This window comes from Mesocricetus auratus, unplaced genomic scaffold (assembly GCF_017639785.1).
Source record: "Mesocricetus auratus isolate SY011 unplaced genomic scaffold, BCM_Maur_2.0 Super-Scaffold_100022, whole genome shotgun sequence".
Taxonomy (NCBI): Eukaryota; Metazoa; Chordata; class Mammalia; order Rodentia; family Cricetidae; genus Mesocricetus; species Mesocricetus auratus.
The window spans coordinates 32,987,905-33,005,309 of NW_024429203.1; positions in this window are offsets into that span (position 1 = coordinate 32,987,905).

Below are 17,405 nucleotides of genomic sequence, written 5' to 3' on the forward strand. Positions count from 1 at the left end.
TCTTACAAATGAAAACATTTAATTAGGGTGGCTCACTCAGTATCAGAAGTTCAGTCCATTATCATCATGACGGAGAACATGGTGGTGTGCAGACAGACATGCTGCTGGAGAACTAACTGAAAGTCCTATATCTTGCAGGCAACAGGAAGGAAGTTCACTGACTGTCATACTAAGGAAAGATTGAGCAAAATAGACCTCAAAACCTGTCACCATGATGACATACTTTCTCCAACAAGTCCACACTTCCTAATAGTGCCACTCCCTTTGGGGTCCATTTTCTTTTAAACTACCACACTGGGTCATGGTCACTCACATTTGGCTCCAGAACAAACTGTCTCTTATCCCCCCTTTAAGGTGAGCTCTGTTTTTGTATACATATGCACACACATGCACACTCATGCACATGTCACACACATATGAAAACATACACACAAAGACATGCACACAAATTCACATACATGCACACACACAACATGCAGACAAACATGTACACATGCACACACATGCACAGAGATGCACGAATACAAAGAAACACTCACACACATACATGCGCACATACCATAAAAGTCTGTGGTTTGGATGTTAGCCCTTAGTAAAATAGTGATTCCATACATCCTGATGTGAAATTTCATGACTTTGCTACTGAGAATTCAGTCTGACCACACACATTAAAATTGTTTGATACAGAAACTACAGGAAAGAGACTCTTGATGGGGGGATGTCCTTCTGTATGCTGTGAATATTTGTTTCTCTTATTGATTGATGAATAAAGCTGTTCTGGCCAATGGATAGGCAGGATGTAGCCAAGCAGGAAATCCAAACAGGGATAGAGAAAGGTAGGAGGAGGAGTTAGAGAGACGCCATGTATGCTGCCAAGGAAGCAAGAGGTCCAGATATCACCAGTAAGCCAAGACCATGTGGAGATAAGCAGATTAATAGAAATGAGTCAATAATTAATAGAGAGCTAGCGAATAAGAAACCTGAGCTACAGGGCAAACAGTTTATAATTAATATAAGCTTCTGTGTGTTTATTTGGGACTAAACAACTTCAGGACTGGGCAGGACAGAAACTTTCGTCCCTAGACCATGATGATGGTGGTATGTATTCTTTCTACTAAGATATGGATACTTATATAAATTCCTTTTTATAGGCAAGGGTATACTGAATTCATACAATGCTAAATCATGCTAAAAGCCTATTGAACTAGGAAAAATACAAAAGCTACAAGTAGCATACAAGGCAGTAACAATACTGGGAACTACAGTGCAAATAAGAATTAGATCAAGTCTGTTGGGCATATTTGGAAATGCCAGTACAAGTGTGACCTTTGAGATTGCCTCCACTTGCCATACTGTTGCAAAGCTGACTCTAACGGATCCTGTTTTCTCTGGTTCCCAATAACTGTAGAATGAGCTAACTAGAGCTTGTTCAGATGGGAACCAACATATAGCCTGGGTTCAGCTAATCAGACTCTCTGAGCTGGGAATGTGAAATTGGCATGCAGAGTTCTTGGCTTGAACAATGGTGTATAAAAGACTCTGAAGGACTTGTAAAGACGAGACAGAAATGAGCACAGGACCAGCAGAATTACATAGCAGAGGAGCCAAAAGGAGCAGAGGAAAGCAGGGCTGCAGAGGGGAGCCGGAAACAGACAAGCAACTAGGAGCCAGAGAGCAGGGCCTGGTAATGCTCAGTGAAGCCATTCCTCACTTCCCGGGGCCAGATTCAGAGCAACGCAGCTGCTTTTTCTTTCCTGGATGGCTAACGATGCCTGCTATGTTCTTTTTGTGCTGCCAAAGGCTTTGCCTCTGAGCTATATCCTATGTGTTCTTTATATAAATCCTCTCCTGGCATTTCCATTTTACTCGATCAGTTCCTAATTGGTTTTAAAGTATTCTCTAGGCAAAGAACTGTGAGGAACATATGAAAAAATGAAGGGAATAAAGGACATGGCCCACTCAAAATGCCAATCACCTCAGAGACTCTGGGGATGCTGTTCCCTCTGCAGCATGCAGACTGCTGCTTGGCTCAATCGGTACTTGTTTGCTTAAACTCACTAGCAATTTCTTCCTGCCTCTCTGTGTTCTCCAGTCTGAGCCAGCCTCTGCACTCCCACACACCTCTATTTCAGGCTGCACGAGTGACTTTTTCTATGATTCAAGTTGAGGTCGGAGGATCACCTGAAGAGTCCATTTCAATCCAAGATTCTAGGTTCTATTCCTAGAGATTGTAACTCAGCAGACAGTGTAAGTATTTCTAATGAACCAAATCTAGTGGAAGGCAACTAATTTATCAGGAAAACCAGGGAAATGTGTTGAGTTCAAGTCTGCTCCACCACTTGCTGATGGTGTGATATTGGAATTAACCATGCCACATCCTTGTATCATCATAATCTATAAAATGAGAGTGATAAGAGCCCTCGCCACATAGGCTTTGTAACAAATAAACATGATGCTTGGCACAGAATAGAGGCTCCAAGTGTGCTTTAGGTCCAGCTTAATATGAACATGAAGTCAGTATCATTAAGTGCATAATAACAGAACTAAGGAAAATAATCAAAAGATCACTTATCCTCTCCTCCCCTCCGCCCTTACTTCAAAGCAAATGTTGAAAATATGGCTCGTAATTCGACTGTCTTCAACAAGGTTGATTTTTGGTAGTGGACCACAGTAGTTAGTAGAAGCCAAATAATTTGATTTAGGTTTGGGGTTGGTGTTATTTTGGTTTTGTTCACTTTTGTTTTTATTTTATTTCCATTTTATCTTGAATTTTCTATATTTTCCTCCTAGAATTACTCCCATGAATGTCAAGCATGATCCACTAATTACATAGTTTAGTACTTCTTGATAAGCAGGTTCATCTGTTTTTTGTGATGATTTTTACAAGGGCCTCCTATCTATCTTTTTGTTCATTTAGATTCCTTGCTCGGGCCAGGACTATGGGAATAGCCAGGACCACACAGACTCATTCCCCTCACTTAGTCAGAAATTAGTGACACTATGTATTTACATGCTTCTATGTCTAAGATCAAAATAAACACTCAATTGACATTTTTTATTGAAACAGTGAGATTTCCTTGTTTCCTTCTTCAGGTTTCTAGACTGTTAGTCCCTGGACTATCCCTGGCTCAGGCCAATGTCCAAATGCAAACAAGTGGAGCATAGAAACCTCAAAGGTCAGTCACCACCTTAAACAAATGATTGACAGATTGTAGCTCTCTGCTTCATACTATGACTTTGTAGCAAATGCGGGAAACAGAAATGCTAATTAGCAACTTTTGAAAATCAAGTTTAAGTGGTTGAGGAGACAGCTGGGTTGGTAAAGCACAGGCACAAGCTTGAGGACCTGGGTTTGATCCCGTGAACCCATATTAAGAAGAGGAAGAAAAAGAAAGCCAGGCATAGCAGATTCCGCTTGTAATTTCAGCCCAAGGGTGGCAGAGACAGACAGTGCCTGGGACTCACTGGCCAACCCCTCTATTCTTCTTGGTGAGTCCCAGGCCCATGAGACACCCTGTATTAAAAAGATAGATGACTCCTTAGGAATGACACCCTGGATTGTCCTCTAGCTTCCACATGCATGGGAACAGGCATGCACACATGTGCACTGATGTACATGAACACACACAAAGCTAAAGGCCTATGTGTTAAGCACAAGCTATTCATTTAATAGTCTTTAGATGTGTCGTTTTTGATACAATTGTAAAAAATAATTACGTCTGGAACAACTACCAGACAGGGTTCTCTCATCTGAGACAAATATGAAAGAAATTACTCTAACAAAGAACAAACACACAGAGTAAAGTTACCAATTGTTCTTTCTTTGAAGAGCAATGCTCTGTTTTTGAATTGTGTTCTTCCGGCTTGCAGGAAGGAAAATATAACCATGGAAACAATGGTTATAATCAGGTAACAGTAAATTTTGTAACATTCTTTCTGGGTATATTAGAAGTTAGGAACTCTTTTTTTCTCTATTAATTTATCAACTTGTGTTTTCAATCATATTTTTGAAATCCAGAATTCTGGAGACTACTACCAAGTGGCATTCAAGGGAATTTGAATCTTTAATGATCTTTGTGTAACATGATAAATAAAAGACCCAGAGACAGATATTTGGGTTCAAGCTTCAAGCTGAAGATCAGAGCAGCTGTTACCTCTACCTCAGACTGAAAGGCAATTCTGGCTCTTCATGCAATCTCAGACTGTTATGCTCTCCTCAATATGGCTGGAGAATTCCCCTGGAACTGACTACTGAAGACTCTGCTCCTATCTTTTATATCTCTCTAATGCTGAGATTAAAGGCGTGAGCTCTATTACTCTTTTAGACTGATTCACTCTCACATAGCCCTGGGTGACCTTGAACTCAGAGAGATCCAGATGCCTTTGTCTCCTGAGTCCTAAGATTAAAGGTGTGTGCCACCACTGTCTGATCTCTATAGCTTGAGGATGACTTTGCTTTCAGGATCCTCAGGCAAGCTTTAGTAAATCATAAATGATCCAAATAGATCTCCAGGTTGACCGCCGGCAGGCTACTATACTGACTGTTTACAAAGTAAGAGCAGATGGCCTGTCCAACAACTGACTTCTGTTGAAATGCTTTCTGATGCTTCACTTTCCTGAGATTCAAGACTTCAATATTGAAGAAACAAAGACCTTCCTTGAAAATGGGGCAGACTGTTGTATGACCGCCCAGAGGAAAGAACATGGACTACAGAGACAGGAGCATGCGTGACTGGTGTCTCTGTCAGCCACTTAAATGGCACCCAAAGCAGTTTTCTTCTCTGGTCTTCAGTGTTTTTACCAAAATAATAAAAATAAAGCTACAATTCAAAAATGGGTTTGTAAAGAGTAACAGCTGTAATATATGTCCTTTTAATATCTATAACACAATAGTTACTCAACAAAATAACCATTTCTACCTACTTACCAACATTTCTTTTAGTAAGAACTTGATAAGAGTGGTAATTTTATGGATCTGCCATTATCCCTGCTGATCCACTAAAAAAAAAAACACAGGCCCCTTAATAGAATTAACATTGGCAAACATCTCACTATAGTCTGGCCAGCCATTAGCTCCATCTCATGCTCAAAAGACTCACAAGAAGCTAACAACTAAAGGTGGTAGTTTTGCATGTCAATAATTCAATCCTGAAATGTATTTAACCATAGAAAATAGCATGTCTTCAATGTTCATCCTAAAAAATTTTGACACATGTCTCTACTGATGTAATATCAATATGGATCATTCCCCTAAGTTCATAGATCTTCCTCAACCCCTTTTCTAGTCAATATCTCCACCTCCCAGACTCAACCTCTATTTTGATTTCTGCCACCCTGGCTCAGCTTTACCTAATCTTGAATTTCACTGATATGACATTGTAGACTGCTGTATGACCAGCTCCTTATAATCTATCCATATCATTTCATCTGTAGAAGGACTTTCTAAAACTGCTAAGCAATACTCCAGTGTGTGAATATAATACCCTAGATATTTCATGGGCATGGGGGGAAATACCTTGTTTTTTGTGAGAAATATAACAGGCTTGTGACTCAGACAGTGGGTTCAGTCTGGTCTATCTGTTCTCTCCTAGCCATTCATTACACAGAAAGCCCGACTCTTCAGAAAGAGTCTGGAATCCGAACAAAGGGAGTTTGTTAGATGATGTGAATATCCAACTCTTAACCAGGGTGTTCTGTCAAGAAACTTGGCATTAGATAAGTGAGGCTGACATTTGCCTTGGAAATTGTTTTAACTTTGAGTACAATTACATTTAATATATTAGCCTGTCACCGAGACATCCTTGATCACATGTTAATATTAACATTGGGCATTTCTTTCTTCCAAGAAGCTCTGCATATTGTAGTTTTTGGTTTTATAAAATTGGTTGAGATTTCCTTCTTTCCTTCTGTTCTCAGGTCTTTTTGTTTGTCTGTTTGAAACAGGGTCACCTGAAGCCCAGGCTGGCCTCCGACATACTATGTAGCTGAGGACAGTCTTGAACTCCTGATCTTCCTGCCTCTACCTCTCAACTGTTGACATTGAGGTTGTGCCCTTTCATGCCCAGTAACCCCAGGTCTTGTTTGAAGGAATTGATCTCCCTTTAGCCTAAAGGATTACATGTGAGATCTAATCCACAAGTCTGAGGTAGCTACTTGAAAGAAAATCCCACGAATCAGTCCCATTATTGCTTCAGTACTAAAGGTCAAGATAGCTGATGCAGCAGATAACCAATCCAAAGTAATTTGGACAGACTGAAGCCCAAAAGCAAACCAACATATAAAGACTAAGTAAAACAATTTAAAGATTAATCAAAAATTTTAAACAATTTAAAAATTAATCAGTTTGGGGGCTGAGGATGTAGCTTAGTTGCTAGGGTATTTGTCTAGCATGCATGAATCTCCAAGTTCTATCCACAGTGCCTAAGGAGCTGGGACTGGTGGTGTTGCCTGTAATTTGAGTACTCAGAGGTAGAGGCAGGAGGATCAGAAGTTCAAGGCCATCCTCAACTTCATAGCAAATTCTAGCCAGTCTGGGCTCTGTGAGACTCTGCATTTAAAAAAAAGTTATGATTTTTGCTGGGCATTGATGGCACACGCCTTTAATCCTAGCACTCAGGAGACAGAGCCTGGTCTACCGAGCGAGTTCCAGGACAGCCTCCAAAACAATACAGAAAAACCCTATCTCGAAAAACCAAAAAAAAAAAGGTTATGATTTTGGAATAATCTGGTTGACTACAATAGTTATTTGTATCTGAAAGAGAAGAGCTACTTCAGCCATTTGTACTAGTTTGAGTTCCTGGGTATTAATTTTCAATTCTGGCCACCACAATTTAAGGAATGTTATACCCAATAGCTTACTGTGGCCTTGACATCACTAATTTATACATCCCACAAATATGAGAATATTTACTTTGTGCAGGAGTTATGGTACTGATGAAGGTCATCTACTCCTATGCCCTTATCAGTATGACAGTGTCTCAGAGAACTTACAGTCTAGAACTAGACCAAAATGAAATTGCTATCATCCACCTGGTGGCAGTATTTCCTAGTGTTTTCTGAATATCCAGGGTGATTTCAAGAGTACTTTCCATGTAAATCCAATCCTCTTCTAAAGTGATGTTCAGTGTGTCACATGGTAGGAAAAAAGTAGGCTTGTTCCTAGGAATTCTAGGTCAGTATAGCCATTGGGTAATTCTTGGTGTTTATTTAAGAGTTATACTATTCTTCTCATTAAAATATGATCAACCTACATGCCTTTCTGATCTTTCATCTTTTCATTTTGAGACAGGATTTCACTATGTCTAGCCTTGTACTCATCATATTCTTCCTGCCTCAACCTATCAAGTGCTAGAATTATAGGTTGACTCCATGCCCAGCTCTGATCCTTTTATGTGTGCTGGGCCGTTTGTTTGATTTGAGACAAGGTCTCACTAAATAGCTCAGAGTGGCTTAGAAATGACTATGTACACCAGGCTGGCCTTGAACTCACAAGAGCTCTGCCAGCTAACATGCCCATAGTGCCATGTCACAGGACTAAAAAACGGTATTTGGACTAACATGCCCATATGCTCCTCCATGTGACAATCATCAAAACTGGCATATGGGTCAACATGTCCATACATGCCCCCATAATGCCATCTGTGCTAACAAGCTCACACATCTCTGCACATGTGACCAGACTCAGATATGGATATACGAGTTAGCATGCACATGGTCACCCCTATAACCAGGTATGGAGATGGCAGGCTGCCCAGCTTTCCAGTACAACCCCTCACATAACCAGGGTTGGAAGTGCCATGCAACCCAACATATCCCATGCATCCCCCTTTTGACTGAGTTCAGAAATGGCCTAAGGACGAACATGGCCAGACAACCCCCCCCCATGACAGTAGCTCCAGAAATGACACGTGGGCCACCATGCATATACATATTCCCCATGTTACAGGGCTCAGAAAAGGCTTCTCATCCAACATAATCACATGCACGCACACGCGCACACACACACACACTTAATGCAGTGTGGCGTATAGGCCAACAAGTACATACACACCCCATGTGACTGGGCTTGACAAAAGTTTGTCCAACATGCGCATTCTACACCCCACATGACTGGACTAAGAAATGGATTGTGGACCAACATGTCCACACACCAGCATATATGATCTGTCTCAGAAATGGCATGCAAACTAACACACCCATACTTCCCCCATGTGTCTGGGTTCAACATGACCATTAAAGGCTCACCCCCACATATGACAGGGTAGAGAAATCATGTGATAGCCCTCAAAATTGGCAGGTGAGCCCCATGCCCATACAACCTCCTTATGACTAGGCTCTAAATGGCCTGTGAGTCAATATATCCATATATCTCCCAACCTGACCAGGGTTGGAAATGGCATGTAGGAGAATGTAGACAGACGATTCTGTTCCACCTAGTCCTGCAACCATTCACTCCCAAATAAACGCAGAGAGGCTTATATTAATTATAAACTGTTTGGCCGATGGTTCAAGCTTCTTATGGGTTAACTCTCTTAATTTTTAACACATTTCTATTAGTCTATGTATCTCCACATGTTTGGCTTACCAGAGAATGCCTAGGCATCCTACCTCCCAGTGGCTACATGGCATTTCTTTCGATTGTCTGTGTTCCTCTTCCCAACCCTCTACTTGTCTGGTAACCCCATCTTATCCTTCCTGCCTGGCTACATCCAGCCTGTTCATTGGCTGAAACAGCTTTATTCATCAATCAATAATAGAAACATACTTATATTTACAAAATACAAAAAGACATTCCCCATCATACAATTCTTATTCCATGTGACCTAGCTCAAAACTGGCATGTAGGTCAGCATGTACATACATGCTCCCACAAGACTGATCTTGGAAAGGTAGAGGGACCAAAATACTCATCCCACCCCCATATGAATAGCTGATAGGTGAACATGTCCATACATTTCCCCCATGTGACCAGGCTTATAAATGGCATGTAGGCCAAAAAAACCTATATACTCTCCATATGATCATTTCAGTAATGGAATATGGGAAAAAATTGCCCCAACATACCCCAGTGTTGCCCTGACTCAGAAATGGCATGCCTATGCAGCACCCCTTTGGGACCTGGCTCAAAGTAGGCATGTGAGCTGATATGCCATTTAATGGGTCTCCAAAATGTCATGTGGTCCAACATGCCCCCCAACACACACACCCCTCCATACACAGTACAACTAAGCTCTAATACAGCATGTAGGCCAGGATGCCCATTCAAGTCCCTCTGTATGTCAGAAATGGCATGCAAACCCACATTCTCACACAGTAGTCCAATGTCATCAAGCTTGTAAAAGGTTTGTGGTCCAGCATGCCCATACTTTCCCATTATGGCCAGGCTACCCTTCCCCCATGTGACCAGGCTAAGAAACAGTGTGCAGAACAACATGCTCTTACACTTCACCACCATGTGATGAACATAAAAGTAATATGTGAGTAACTACATCCACACACACACAGATTTGATGTAGCTTAGAAATATCTGAACCAACCCTGGGCTTAGAAATGGCAAGCAGCAACATGACCACGTCACTTCCTTTTAACCCACCATATGACAGAGATTGAAATTGGTCCACATGCCATTTATGGGCCTGGTCACATTGAAGGAACATGTGGGTATGTTGGCCCACAGGTCACTTTCAAACCCTGTCACATGGGTATTACATGGGCATGCTGCTCCACATGCCTAATTTGAGCCAGGCCACATGAAGGCCTATATGGGCATGTGGGCCCACAGGTCATTTCTGGGCCTGGTCCTATGCTGGGCTGTGGCATGTGGGCCCACAGGTTGTCTCCAAACCTGGTGGAATAGGGAGAGTGTACAGGTGTGTTGGAACCAAGGCCATCCTAGTAATATTTTGAGGCTGATTGACCTGTTGACTCACCTGTCATTTTTAAACTTGGTCAAACGTATGGGCTGGGGCACATGTCAAGATTCTCAGTGGCTCCCTTGCCATTTCTGAGCAAGGTCATGTGGGAGGTGTGTGGGCGCATCGGCCCACATGCTATTTATTACCCCAGTAATGTGGAGGTGGTGTATGGACATGATCTCTCATATGCCATCTCCAAGCCAGCCCATATGGGACACATGGTAGTCCACATGGCATTTCTCAGCCCAGCCATGTGAAGGGCTACGGACATGTTGACCCACAAGCGTTTTCTGAGGTTGGTCACATGGAGTGCAGTTATGTGCATGGTGGCATGTACACTACTTGCAAATCTGACCATCTGGGGAGAATGCATGGGTACTTTAGTGTGGGGAGCCGCCCCCACATTCTCCGTTACAAGATGGCGCTGACACCCGTTGTCAGTTGGAGTAAACAACCTTGGTGCGCATGTGCCTGCTACTTTTCCATCCCTTACTCTCTGCCTCTCCCGTGGCGTCATATGGGCTGACGAGCAGGAGCCAGTCAGGAGATGACACGTCCAAGGCGGGGACTGCTGAGCTATATAAGGGTTGTGCTTTTCGCTCCCCGGGTCTCCGCTCTGTAAGCTTATGCTCTCCCTCTCAAGATGCTTTAAAGCTGTTCTGCAGAAGGATCCTTAGTGTGCCGCGTCGTTCTTGCTGGCGAGACGGTAGCGCGGGACACTTTAGGTCACATGCAACTTCTGACACCAGTCACATGTAGAGGTATGTTGAGTGTTCACCCACACGTTGTGTCGAGCTCAGTCACGTTGCAGGTGTAGGGGCTTATTGCCACAGTTGCTATTTCCAAGCCTGGTCATATGGTATATGGGCATTTCAGCTGGCATGTAATTCACTGCTTAGGAGTCAGTCACATGTAAGGGTGAATGGGCATGTTGGATCACATGCCATCTCCAGTCATGAGAGAGCTGTATAAGAGTGTTAACCCACACGCCATCTTCTACCAGTTCATATAGGGAAGGGAGTGGACATTGTGGACCTCGTACCATTTCTTAGACCTGTCTTATATGGGGTGTATGGACTTGGTGGCCCATAAGCCTTTCTGAACCAGATCACACTGCGTGGTGTAAGTGTGTGTTGGCCCACGAGTCCCTTCTGAGCACAGGTGCACTGGGGAGTGGGGTGTATGGGCATGCGGCCCTACACGGCGTTTCTAAGCCTCATCACGAGGAGAAGTGTGTGAGAACATCTACCCAGATGCCATTTAAGAGTCCAGTTACAGCTTGAGGTGTATGGCCACACTCACAGACATGCCATTTCCAAGGCAGCTCACATGGAGAGGTATGTGGGCACGCTGGCCTACATGAATATGTTGAGTTCAGTCCCATGGAGGTCTTTATGGGCATGTTGACCAAAATTCCACTTCCAGTCTTATTAGCATTGGATGGTGGATGTGCATGTTGGCCCATATGACACATCTGAAACTGACCACATGGGGATGTGTGGACATGCTGGCCCACATTCCAATTCTAAGTCTGGTGATACTGGAGTGCTGTATGCGTGACCATGTTGGCCCACATGACTGTGTGTGTGTGTGTGTGTGTGAGAGAGAGAGAGAGAGAGAGAGAGAGAGAGTGTGTGTGTGTGAGAGAGTGAGTGTGTATGTGTGTGCGCGTGTGCACACACACACATGCATGCGTGCACTGTGTACATAGTAATCTAGAAAGGGCATTCAATAAATGAGTAACAATAGCCACCTGTGGGAACGAGGTAGGGCCAGACACTGGATGGATGAAGTTTAATGCTGGTATTTTTAATGCTGGTGTTTTTAATGCTGATATTTTTCTAAGGCAATGCCTTACTATGTAACTCAGACTGGTTTCCAGTTTGGGATCCTCCCAAACGTTTAAGCTTCCGGAATGTCAGGAATGAAGCTATGCATCCTGATGCCTTGATACTGATATTTCCTTCCTTCTCCCTTCTCCTCTCTCTCCTCTCCTCTTCCTTTCCACTTTTCATTTTCTTGCTGCTGTGATAAGATTCTCAACAAAAGCACCTTAAGGAAGAACAGATATATTTGGGCTCACCCATTGAAGCTACAGGCCATCGTGACAGGGAAGGTGCAGCCACAGGAACGTGATGCCGCTGGTCACATTGGCTTATTTCTAGCCAGTTTTTCTAACTTAAATTAAGCTGTTTCTCTTCTTCTATGTTTTGCCTCTTGGCTGTTTAACTTTCTTTATTCTCCATGTCTTTCTTCCCTTCTTACTTCATGGCTGGTTGTATGGCTGACTGGGTGGCTGACTCCTTGCTCCTTTCTTGAATTTCGAGCTATCCTCCTATTAATTCTGTCTGCCTGCCAGCCCTGCCTATCTTTTCTCCTGCCTAGCTATTGGATATACAGCTCTTTATTAGACCAATCAGGTATTTTGTTTTGTTTTGTTTTGGTTTTTCAACATCCAAAGCTTTTTTTTAAATAACAGTAAGATCCAGGGTTAGTTTTTGTAGCCGCGGCTGGCCCTTCTGCCTCTGGCACGTTCGAACTTCCGGCCCTTGGAGCGGACATAGGGTTTGGTATGGCTGTGTGGCGTTCCTGGGGCCTTGCCAAAATGTCTGTACACCTCTCGGCCCTTCCGAGGACCAGACAAGAGCACAGTCAGGCAGAGTAACACAGCTTCACAGAGTTAAACAAACGCAACATAAAAGAATGCAGCACACCTTTACATAACTAAACAAATATTCCACAGCATAAACAAATGCAATGCATCTTCAACTAATATTCCACAACACTACCATGCAGATATTTTCCCCACTCAGTGTGTGTGTGTGTGTGTGCATGTATGTCCGTGTGCACGCACTGCACATACACATGTATAGGTCATAGGTTAGTATCAGTGCCCCTGCTATTTTTCTCCACCTTATTTTGTTAAAGATTTATTTTTGTTATATGTGTATGAGTGCTTGCCTGCATGTTTGTATGTATAATATGTGCATGCCTTGCCTAGTGCACACAGAGGCCAAAAGAGGATACTAGATACCGTGGAGCTAGAGTTACAAGTGGTTATGAAGCATCATGTGGATGCTGGGAACTGAACCTGAGTCCTTGCAAGAGAAGAATGTAGTTGGAGTTTTCTCATCCCACCCACCAGTTCCCAAATAACCACTCTAAGGCTTAACATTAATTATAATTGCTTGACCAATGGCTCAGGCATATTACTGACTAGCTCTCATAATTACATTAACCCATATTTACTAATCTGTGTATCTCCACATGACCGTGGCCTTTTAGTAATGCTCTGGCATCTTACTCCTTTGGCAGCTACATGTGTCTCCCTGACTTTGCCTTCTTTTTCTCCATAACTCTGGGTTTTATTCTGCCTTTTCATTGATTAAATCAACTTTATTTATCAACCAATAAAAGCAAAACATATTCACAGCTTACAGAAGGACAACCCACATCAGCAGAAAGTGCTCTTAATCCCTGAGTCATCCCCTCTAGCCCCTCCACCTTATTTTTTGAGACAGGGTCTTTCACTGAACTGGGAGCTCAGTGACTTAATACAACTAACTGGCTAGTGACTGCCAGAGAGTCTCCTGACTCTACCTCCCCAAAGCTAGGGTTACAAGTACAAACCCCGACACCCAGTTTTTACTTGATGGGAGGGTTCCAGATTCAGGTCCTCATGGTTGTTCAGCAAGCGCTTGGCTACCCACTCCTTTTTTATAGATGAGGAAACAGACACAGTGATACTGCAGAGCCAGCCACTGGGAGATGACATTTTGAGCCATTTAGTCTGATCCCAGAGCCTGTTACCTTTTAAGACCCCTCCCCACACCTAGGGTGGAAAAGAAGGGGACTACTCCACAACTTTCTCTCCACCCAGGGCCCAGCATCCTCCAGGTGGCCACATGTGGTGAACTGAACAATGGGGTGCAGGGTTCTTTCTGAAAAATTCTTTCCTACCCATAATCCTTTGCATAGCATACGCAATTCTCTCCAAACCCAGGATTTGCCCCTCCTCAGCCCCATATTTCCTTTGAGCATAAATATAGAGCTCTCCTTATTTGCCTGACTTTCAGAATTGTCACCTCTGATCCACAGCCATCTGGAATCTGTTCCTTTTTGTACAAAAAAGCCTTTGTCTTCTTATGAAAATGAGCAGGTTCTGCCCGTAAATGTATCCAGCATAAAAGGTGGTGGAATGAGGGTGCCTCATGGAAAAAGAAAGCAGTATATTTCTTTGCATTTGAATACTTCCAGGACATTACTTTGGCAGCAAACCAGCTCTGGGTTGGACCCCAGAATTCTCACTTTTATGGTGCCATGGGCCTCTGGAAAATCTGCTGAGCCTTATGTGCCTCTTGGATATTTTTTAATGCACAAAATTGGACCTATAGAGGAACAGTAGGATTAAATTATGTGGAAATAGGGTCACCGTAGAATATTGGGGTAGCACTAGCACTGTGTTTGCAAACTGTGCTAAAAAGCAAGATCTAGCATTGGGTTGAATTTTTATAACACAGATATGATGTGGAAAAAGGTCTGTCCACATGTCTGCAGCTGCTGTCATGAGATAGGAAAATATCTGTGGCTTCCGTTGGTGATGAACTGACAGGTGCTGCTAATGTTAATGGGGTTTATTGTCTGTATTCACCAGGAAGGAGATACTGGATTTCAATGAAAAGTTAGGGAAAATGAAGACAGAATCTCGTTCCTCCCCAACCTTACATTCTAGATAATTCTAATTCTGGAGACTACAGACCCCAGGATCTCTCTAGCTCGTCCGAGATGGGGAGACCAAAGAACATGCTCAGAAATAATGACTCATTCCTGGTGGCCTCTTTTGACACTCTCATTGTGGAGGCTGGAAATTAGTAATTTATAAAAATCAGTGTTCTGGGTAGCTGACTCTCCGGGAACATTTGCTGTGTAGCCACGTGCCTGTCCCTGTGCTGAGAGCCGCCCGTGAGAGGTAACTCTTTGTAGGAATGAGGAAGACCAGGCTGAGAGGCAAAGAAAGAACCCCCAGGTTCAGGTTGCTCCATGCCCCTGCCTTCCCACTAGACCAGATGCGTCCCACATACGCCCAAACACATTTTTCCATACGATGCTATTTCAAAGTCAGGCATAGTGGTATACTCCATTAATCCCAGCACTGGAAAAGCAGAAGCAGGTCAGTTTTTGTGAGTGTGAGACTAGCCTGCTCTATATAGTGAGTTCCAGGCTAGCCAGGGCTACATAGAAAGAATATTTAATTCCGGGCTGGGGAGATGACTCAGAGGTTAAGAGCACTGGCAGCTCCTCCAGAGGTTCTGAATTCTATCCCAGCAACCACATGGTGGCTCACGACCATCTATAATGAGATCTGGTGCCCTCTTCTGACCTGCCAGCATGTGTGTGCAGAACACTGTATACATAATAAATAAATCTTTGAAAAATATTTAATTCCATATTTAATTATGTATATGTGTCTGTGTGTGGGTATGTGCACCTGAGTATAGGTACCTAAACAGGCCCGAGGAGGATGTTCTGGACCCCCTTGAGTTGGAGTTACGGTCAGTTGAGAGCAGTTTGATGTGGGTGCTGAATGTGAAACTTAGATCCCACAGCAAGGGCTGTTCTGATTCTAACCACTGAGTCATCTTCCCAGGCTCTTGTTTTGTTTTTGAGGCAAGGTCTTGCTATAAGACGCAGGCTGGTCTCAAGCTGACCTTTGCTATGGAGCCCAGGCTGGCTTCAAATCTGCAATCCTCCTGCTTCTGCCTGACTAGTGCTGGGATTACAGGTGTGCACTGCCATACCCCTCCATTAACACATTTTATGTTAGACTTGAGATGACTCATAATGAAGTTGTAGTAATAATAATAGTTTAGGGCTGGAGAGATGGCTCAGCAGTTAAGAACACTGACTGCTCTTCCAGAATACCTGGGTTCAATTCCCAGCACCTACCTGGCAGCTCACCTGGCAAGATCTGACACTCTCACACAGATATACATGAAGGCAAAACACCAATGCACATAAAATACAAAAATTATTTAAAAAAACAATAGTCTACCCAACAGGAAGAGACTACTCCATACTTATGAAGCTTTTTATCACCACCATCACTGGCAGCATTATCAAGCAATGGCTCATCCAAATTGCTTATTTCACTTCAAAGTCTTTTCAAAGGAGTTAACTCAGTTGACCTTCGAAATGACAAGCTGCTACAGTAGTTTGATGTGGTTTGTCCTCTAAGGGGTTATGTGTTGGGAGCTTGAAGCTCAGAGTGTCCATGTTGGGAGGTGGTAGAACCCTGAAGGAGGCTTGGAAGAAGACAGATCATTGGGGAGCATTGTCCTCAGAAGGGATTAATTATTTCTGTTTTCCATGGAATTCTAGAAAGTTCTAAACAGAGTGGGTTATTATAAAAGAGCTAATCTGGTCCTCCCTGGTCATGTGATTGTTTCTTCTCAATTATGCCTCCATGACAGCATCCACCATCTTGAGAAATAGCTAGAGGCCTCTGTCAGAGCCCCAAGGGGTGGAGCTACCCAGTCTTGGCCTTCTGGCCTCCAAAACTATGCACTAAATAAATCTCTTTTCTTTACAAAGCACCCAGCCTTGGGTGCTTCATTGTAGCAATGTAAAATCAACTAATATACGTGTCATATTATTATCCTCACTTCAAAGATGAAGACACCAGAGTTAGAAAAGTCATAACATTTGATTAAGGGTCACACAGCTATCAAGCCAATGTGAACCATGGATATGTGGCTGTGGTATCCTCTCCTTTTTCAGTAAGTGGTTTCTATTGAAATAGAACATGTACTTAGCAAAGAACATAAACTATGCCCCATGAATTTTCATAGTGAGCATGCCACCAAGATCAGAAAGTGGAAATATACCAGCACTGGACGGCTCCTGGTCCCTTCCTGGAAGTCATTAAACTCTCCTCTCTCCCCCACTATAGCTTCTGTTCTTAATTTCTGGCATCATCAATTAGTTCTGTTTTGTTTTGAATTTATGTAAATGATCTTTCACTCTTTACCATTTTGTTCCTACTCATCTTAATGACCTCAGAGTCTAAACAGTAACCTCTTATGTCCGGTGTATGAACAAACAGATATCACCAATGGCTCAGCAACCTTCTGATCTCCTTTGCCCCTGTGATGGGAGGGAGAGTCTAATCCGTGTTTAGGGTGGGGTAGGGGAGGACTGATTGCTTCTGCTGATTCAGTGTCCTCCAGCCTCTGTTTCTGTTGTGGAATGCTGACACTGGAGATCGGGAATATTTGTGTGAACACAGTGTTCTACTGCCCTAAACTGACCCAAACATATTGTCTTTGCCCTTACTTTCCCCATGGCAACAGCGTTTCTTTCCCCCAGGTGCTTGATTTCCTCCTTCAAGCACCCACTGTCACTCTTGGGTAAGACTGACTCCAACCCATGACATGCAGCCCACGTGCTCTGTCTTCTTCTCCCTGCCTCCTGCAGACTACGTATGTCCGGCAC